This window comes from Alligator sinensis, unplaced genomic scaffold, assembly GCF_000455745.1.
Source record: "Alligator sinensis unplaced genomic scaffold, ASM45574v1 scaffold434_1, whole genome shotgun sequence".
NCBI classification, from domain to species: domain Eukaryota; kingdom Metazoa; phylum Chordata; order Crocodylia; family Alligatoridae; genus Alligator; species Alligator sinensis.
This window is the reverse complement of record NW_005841994.1, coordinates 1,143,635-1,150,903: the sequence shown is the minus strand read 5'-3', so window position 1 is coordinate 1,150,903 and position 7,269 is coordinate 1,143,635. Positions and strand designations below refer to the sequence as shown.

Sequence of the window (7,269 nt, the reverse complement as noted above, 5' to 3'; positions counted from 1 at the left end):
TTCCCTTCACATAGCTTCAGTTTGCTTCATCAGTGAAGAGCAGGGGGTGCCCCCCCCATAGGAAGCAGGCCCCTCTGGCTCCCAAATCAGTGTTCAGGCTTCAGCAGCCCCAGGAGGAAGAAGTGACCCAGATCAGGTGGTCCCAACCTTAAATAACTTTTCTGACCTCATCCAAGGCCCCTGTCAAAAAGCAGCCTTATTGGAAAATTGTTAATACAGAGCAAGCAATTCACAGGGGGTCACCACTCCAGAGTCACTCAACTGGTTTTACAGGTTCTGTTAGGGAATCTTAAGGTAATGGTCTGAGATGGGATAGGAAATGGTCCTCTCCAGTCCTAAAGGAGGCACAATATACAACAATCACGCAAAAAACATGATTGTGCTTTACAGCCAAGCCAGTGCCACCCAGCCCTGCCAGTGCCCCTCACTTCCTCATTTCTGCTGGGGTGGCCCTAGCTCTGGGGTGTAATGGCCACATATAACAGAGCTGGTGCATCACAGCACCCAAGCCCCCCTGACAGCATGCGACTTTTCTCCCTGTAGTGGCCTGGGGGTTGTGGCACGAGTGCGTGGGGGGCTGGTGGCAGGTGTGTGTGGCACCCCCTGGCCCCCGAACCCTACCTGGGCCCCTCACTCCCAACCCACAGCCCCCTGCCCCCCCAATAGTTCTGCTGGTGCCCCCCACTCCCAACCTGCAGACCCCTACTCAACCAGAACCCCTCATGCCCAACCTGAAGCCCCCTACCCCCACTGCCATGCCAGTGCCTCTCATTCCTAGTTATCCTGCAGCACCCAGCCCTTTTGGTGCCCTTCACTTCCCTACCTGCAGCTCCCATCCCCTCCAGCCTAGCTGGTGTCCCTCACTCCTGACCCACAGCCCCCTCCTCCCCAGCACTGTAAGTGCCCTGCTTTCCTGACCCACAGTCCCTGCCCCCCCAGCCCTGCCAATGCCCGCATTCCTGACCTGCTCCCAGCTCATCTACTCCCCCCTCTTCCCCCCGCCCCCGACAGCACTGTGCTGCACTGCACACCCAGCCAGCCTGGCCCCAGCCCTTTCCCCCCCAGCCCCATTGGTGGAGGAGCCTGTTCCCAGCTGCAGGAAGGTAAAAAAAAGAAAGAAAGAAAGAAATCATTAAATACATTCCTAAACTGCCCCCTGCTGTAATTTAGTACTGGGAAGTCAAGAGGATAAAATTGTTATGAGGTGCCCCCTAGCATCTTTTACTAGTAATAGCATATTAACCCATAATGAAACTTAAACGTACCACATAATATGCATGTTACGTCATTTGTCATGGTACATTACGACAGTGGAAAAAAACCCAGTAACATTTTTAGCTAGAAAAAGTCGATACCTTGGGCAAGCGCTCATACGCAGAGGACTACTTATAAGCATTCATTACAGAGAACATGGGGAGAACCTCACACCAGTATTCACCCTGGAACTGAAAAATCCTTTCTAATCCTTTCCATACTAGTTTTACGAAAAACTGCTTCCATTAATCCTCTACTCTCCTATCCCAGGAACATTTTAGAGAGATCATCTTATTCTCCTACCCTAGAAATCATATTCATAACAATCATCCTGAGGTAACCACTAGTCACTCAGAGAGCAAGTTTTCTATAAAACACAACAGACTTCTTTAGTAATATCCAGAACATCAACCACCTCCCTGAGAAGGCCAACCTTGTAATCATAGGTGTAATCTGTAAGGCTTTGGCCCTTCCTGGCCTCTCTGATTTCTGGTTAATCCTTTGGCTCAGTGTTTGGACTTTGAACTTCATTTTGCTTCCTGACCCCCTGATTTTAGTTAAGCCTTTAGCTTGATGTTTAGACTTTGACTTGACTTCATCTTGCTACCTGACCTATTCTAGTTAGTCCTCCAGCTTCATTTCCGACTCCTTGTTTCAGATCCCACCCCATTGCTTCCAACTGTGGTTATCCCTGTAACCCCACCAGTTGTCGCTCCAGACTTCAGGCCTGATGCCCTTGTAAACCCTGACATTACCAGTCTGTACACTAACATCCCACACCAAGAAGGCACAGCTGCCTCCTTGAAATATTTATGTAACCCTGAGCATGACACTACCCATACCCTCACCTGAACAGTGGGACCCTGGGGTACCCAGTAGCCAGTGGCCCTACTCAGCTCTCTGGGTAGCTGCTGCAGGGTCCCCAAGTGGAGAGCCTCCCCTGACAATCAAAACAATCTTGCAGACATTTATAAAATTATTTACAGAATTTAATTATTTACAAAATAATATATATCTAATACAATAAAACCAATAATGTTACAAAAACATAAGATGACAATGGTGGCTTAAGGTTAATACACCAGGGGAAGGTATAAAAATTACCCACGATAAATAAGGAACCAACAAATAAATAAATCGCTACGCCAGCTAATAAGCTATCTAGAACTTACTTACACAATCTATATCTTGCATGCTCCAGGATAACTATGAGGACCCTGTGTATGCTGCCCTCACTTCGTGTCTCAGGGAGCAGGACTGCTTCTGTGCCCCTGGCACAGGAGCTGCAGGTGGTCCCTGCTGCTGGTGTCCATCTCACAAGCCTCAGGGGTCTGTGTGGCAGGTGGTGGCTCCTCCCCTATAATCCCTGCAGGAGAGCTAATTCCTGCCCAGAGCCCCATCCTCTGGTACAGCAGGGAACGGTGTCTGGGTTGCAGGTTGTAGCAGTTCCCCTGCCCAGCACATCTTCACAGCACCTAGAAAATGCAGCCCTTCCCTGGGCCCTGCCTGTCCTGGGGCTTCTGGTGGCTGAAGCAGTCCCTGCCCGTCTAGCCCAGTGCTCCCTCTGGCACCCTGAACCTGTCCCTCCCCCACGTGTCTTCTCACTCATGGAGCAAACCAGGGCAGTCTCCCCCTGGTCCTATGTCCCCCTCCCCTCATGTGCTCACCCACGTCACACAGGGGATTGTAGCAGGGTCTTCCTGGGCTTGGAGTCTCCTGACAGGCAGGTCCACTATTGTGCTTGGGCTCCAAGAGGGAAGGGAAGAAGGGACACAATGCATCACTCCTGGGTGCAGCCTCTAGCTGCCACCTCTTCAGGGCTCTGACAGGGGCTCACTGAGGGACAGCTGTGGTGAGGTCCTTTTCCTGGCCTCCAGTCTGTCTCTCTGTCCTTCTCCCATCCCTTTGTTCTCCTCCCCAGGAAAAACTGCTCCTCCCTTTTAAACAAGCTGTCTCAGCCAATTGCAGGCTAGGACTCTTCCCGGGCTTTTGCTAATGTTCCTCTATTTAAACCTTGCTGGGGTTACATCACTCCTCCCACTCCAAAGTGGGCTGCCTCCAGAGCAGCTTCACTTGCCCTCAGGGCAAACAGTAACCCTAATGGGACAAACTCTCTGTCTCTGCACACTCTGTCTCTCTGCAGGGCAGCCAAGTGGTGACGTGTAGGGGGTGCATGGGGATGCGCATGCACCCCCCGAGAGCACTGGTGCAGCCCCTGATGGTCGCACTCACTGCTTAGGCGGTGAGAAGGGAGGGCAGGTGGGAGCACCGGTGCCTCCCCTGAAAGCACCGGCCAATTGATAAGCTCACTGCAACTGCTTTTAGGAGTGGCTGTGGCTGCTTCTGGGAGCAGCTGCAGCGATCGGCCAGCACTTGCTCCCAGAAGTGGCCACAGCCGCTCCTGGAAGTGGCTGCAGTGAGCGCAGCGATCAGCCACAGCAATTGGTTGTTGTGAGATCACCTGGGGGGACAGACCTCCCCCCCAGTTGATGAGATTGGCCACGGGGGGACTCCCCCACCATTGGCAGGACTAGTTGCAGGTGGGGCACATGTCCCCCTCACTAAGGCAGCACCGGTCGCCCATGGGGCAGCCCTTTCTATCCCTTCAGGTGGGTCCATTTTTAATGCTGCTACATTTATAAGAGCATGGATTACACTCAGATTTGTGACACCATGTTGCACAAATCATCCACTTCATTTTCACCCCCCAATATCACTTTCAACAACTGGCATGTCCTCCAAACCATGGGCACAACTGTGGGCATGAAGATGGTGCCCAAATATGCTAACCTCCTCATGGGCCACCTGAAGGAGGCATTATTAGAAAACTGCACCACCAAACCTGCACTCTTTCTTACATAGATGATACCTCTGTCATCTGGACCGAATGCCTGGACTCGCATATTGGTTTCTACCACAGGTTTAACATCTCAATCCAATTATGTCTGGAATGTTCCTACAGTAATATCAACTTTCTACATACCATGATCCACATCTGGGATGGCACCCGACAAACCACAGTATAAACAAATCGACAGACCACAGTATTTACATCCACAAAACCAGCAATCATCCTGTAAGGAGGTGCTCAGCTTGCAGGGGGCTGAGATCCAGCTACAGATAGTCACCAGTTAAGAGTCTGCCTGGCTGAAAGCCTGGAGGTTAGCTGTAATTGATCAGTAAATGAAGGTGGAGCTACAGAGAGAGAGCAAGGGGGAGAGGAGAGGAGATGGTGCGTCTAGGAAGAAGCACAGAGCCTGTCTCACTTGTTCTAAGGTCTGAAGAAAGACCACCAGTTTTACATGTGTTTCTTTATTTTTTAGCTGTTGGAATGCTTGCTTGGTTTGCTATTTTTTATTTTATTGTGGGAACAAGGCTATCCCATGTAGAATAAACTGTCTAGAAACCTTGGACACAGTGCTGACTGGCCTTAATCAAGACGCAGGGTAAGTGACTCTCTTACACCTCCCAAACACACCAAAAATCTGCAATCTATAGTCAGGCCCTCAGATACCACTGTATCGCTTTTGATGAGAATAACTGCAACACCCACTTTGCCAACCTGAAATCAACCTTTATACAAGAGGCAAGAGTTCTTATGGGTGATGTCCTTAATTGGACCAACTACATGGTTGGGACAGAACTCCAATTGGTCTAATCAAAGATATTTCCCACAAAAATCCTTGCCTCTCACATATTTCTTGGACCATCATGGCTATAACGTCACTTCAACACTTTATACAAGGATAGTAAAGCATAAAAATAGACCATACCTTTGAAAGAGCCACTCAAATATCTCACCTTAACCTGCTAGAATACAAAAAGGACCTCTCCCCACCACCCATGACTGCATACCCTTGATGGTCACCCACCACCCCACATTTGAATCAACAAAAAGAATCATCAAACAATTACAGCCTACAGTAAAAAAAAACTTTGAGAGAAATATTCTTAGCCCCCACCCCTCATTTTCAAACAATCCTCTAACCTTGGCGAAGTCATCATCAGAAGCAAACTCCCTTCTGGTGAACAGACATCAAATGAGACACAACCTTGCCTTAATAATAGATACAAAGCCTCATCTCCACTGTTACAACAATTAACACACCCATAACAAGCCCATAAGGATTCATGGATTCCTTGCCATGCCTGTTTTTTCCACAGACATGAAGAAGAATACACTGCATTTGACAACTTGTCTAAGTCTATCCGAACCATGCAGTTGGTCTAATAAAAGATCTTCCTCAAAAAAATCCTTGCTTCTCACATATTTCCTGGATCATCCTGGCTATAATGTCACTCCAACACTAGTATACCAATTGAGATATGCAGATAAGCAGCACATGAGGTTATATAGAACACAGATAACATCAACAGGATTATAACTCCTTTTACATTCATTGCTGGTTGTATCTCAAATCATGCCTTGGCTGCCTTGCTTTACTCTGTTAGAAAATATTGTTAGAAAATTAATGTGACCTCTGTATGACCTTTGATCAATGCTGGCTGATGCAACCTTGCACTAAGATTGCCACTGGTCTGTCAATCTAGGCGGACAAGCAAGGTGATTGGGCCCAACTATGTGGGGTGAGCAAAGTCATGCCATCTTAGTAATTTTCCGCTGAGTTTTGTGCCTGCGTTATGGGAAAGGCTTGTGTAACCAAAGTTTATAAATATATGTGTTGAGTTACAGTCAGGGTCTCTCTGCCCTTATGAGGACAGGGGACCTTCGGCCGAATAAACTGAAAAGACCACACCCTCCTCTCCCACTTATTGGAGTCTCAGCTGGGATATGAGCCCCGTTCAGGTCAGGAGAGTCCGCAGGTGTTCCCTTACCAGATTGGGAGCCTGAACGGACAATTTCTCTCACAAATCCCTGCATGCTCATGCAATGCACTTTTACTCTTTCCTAGTAATATGACTGATTCCACTTTTTATAGGATTCCTTTCCGAGTTCATCTCATTGGAGGGATCACTGTTTAATTAGACTGGTCTCCTGTTATACTTCCTATTCTTCCCTTTCATTGAGATAGTTTGCTCCTGTGCCCTTAAAATGGCCTCTTTAAAATACAGCCAGTTATCCTGCACTCCCTTTCCCCTCAGACTTGGCCTCTTTGATGACCCTGCCCACCAGTCCCCTGAATTTGTTCAAATCTGTTTTTCTGCAGACCAGTATTTTTATAGTGCTGCTTTCCTTTCTTTACTCCCTTAGGATCTTGAACTCTTCTCATTTCATGGTCACCGTCACCCAAGTTGCCTTCCACCTTCACATTCTCAACCAATTTCTCCCTCTTTATGATCAGCAAGTTGAAAAGAGCTTCCCCCTAGTGGGCATCTCCACCACTTGTACCAAGAAGCTGCCCCCAATACATACCAAGAACTTGCTGGATTGTTTTCACACTGCTGTGTTTTCCTCCCAGCAGATGTTCCAGGAGTCAAAGTTAACCACGAGAACCAGGTCCTGTGATTTAGAACATATGCCAGTTGCTTAAAGAACACATTATCCACCTCTTTCTCCTGGTTTGGTGGCCTATGGCAAGCATCCACTTTGACATCACCCCTGCTGCTCTCCCTTCTGATCTTTTCCCAGAGGCTTTCCAAGAGACCTAGCTCTTCATTTATTACAGCATCTGTTGACCAATGGCAGCTCTTTCTTTCTTGTGGATGCTGTTAATTTATCCTGAATCTTGTAAGAGGCACGGTTGGTTGGCAGCATGTGGCAGAGCCATTTGTAAAAGATGGTGCTAGGTGGAAATAAGCCCCTGCTGGTCTACGTTCCTATGTCAAAGCTCTTCTGTGCTGCTGGAGTGAAAGACTCTTCAGCAGGTTTCTTGAGCACAAGTGTCTGAACCACAGCAATATTTAAACACATTGACCATGTGACCTAGTTTGGATCAGAGGTAGGTGGGAAGGCAGGTGCTAGGTCCCAACTAGGGAGTATGACCCAGTGGGAGGTATGACACTGATGAAGAACCTGCAAGAGCAAATCTATGATCCTATTGAACAGACTGCTCC

At 48.2% G+C, this 7,269-nt stretch overlaps 1 long non-coding RNA gene across 1 annotated transcript in view; it reads right to left on the bottom strand.

Annotated features, from left to right (window-relative positions):
- Positions 1-5,707: 5,707 nt before the first annotated feature.
- The window catches only part of LOC102388434, an 8,439-nt gene continuing 6,877 nt past the window's right edge, over positions 5,708-7,269 (bottom strand). Inside the window, exon 3 of the long non-coding RNA XR_323573.1 lies at positions 5,708-5,788. This is a non-coding gene — a long non-coding RNA (uncharacterized LOC102388434). The remainder of the gene's footprint in view (positions 5,789-7,269) is intronic.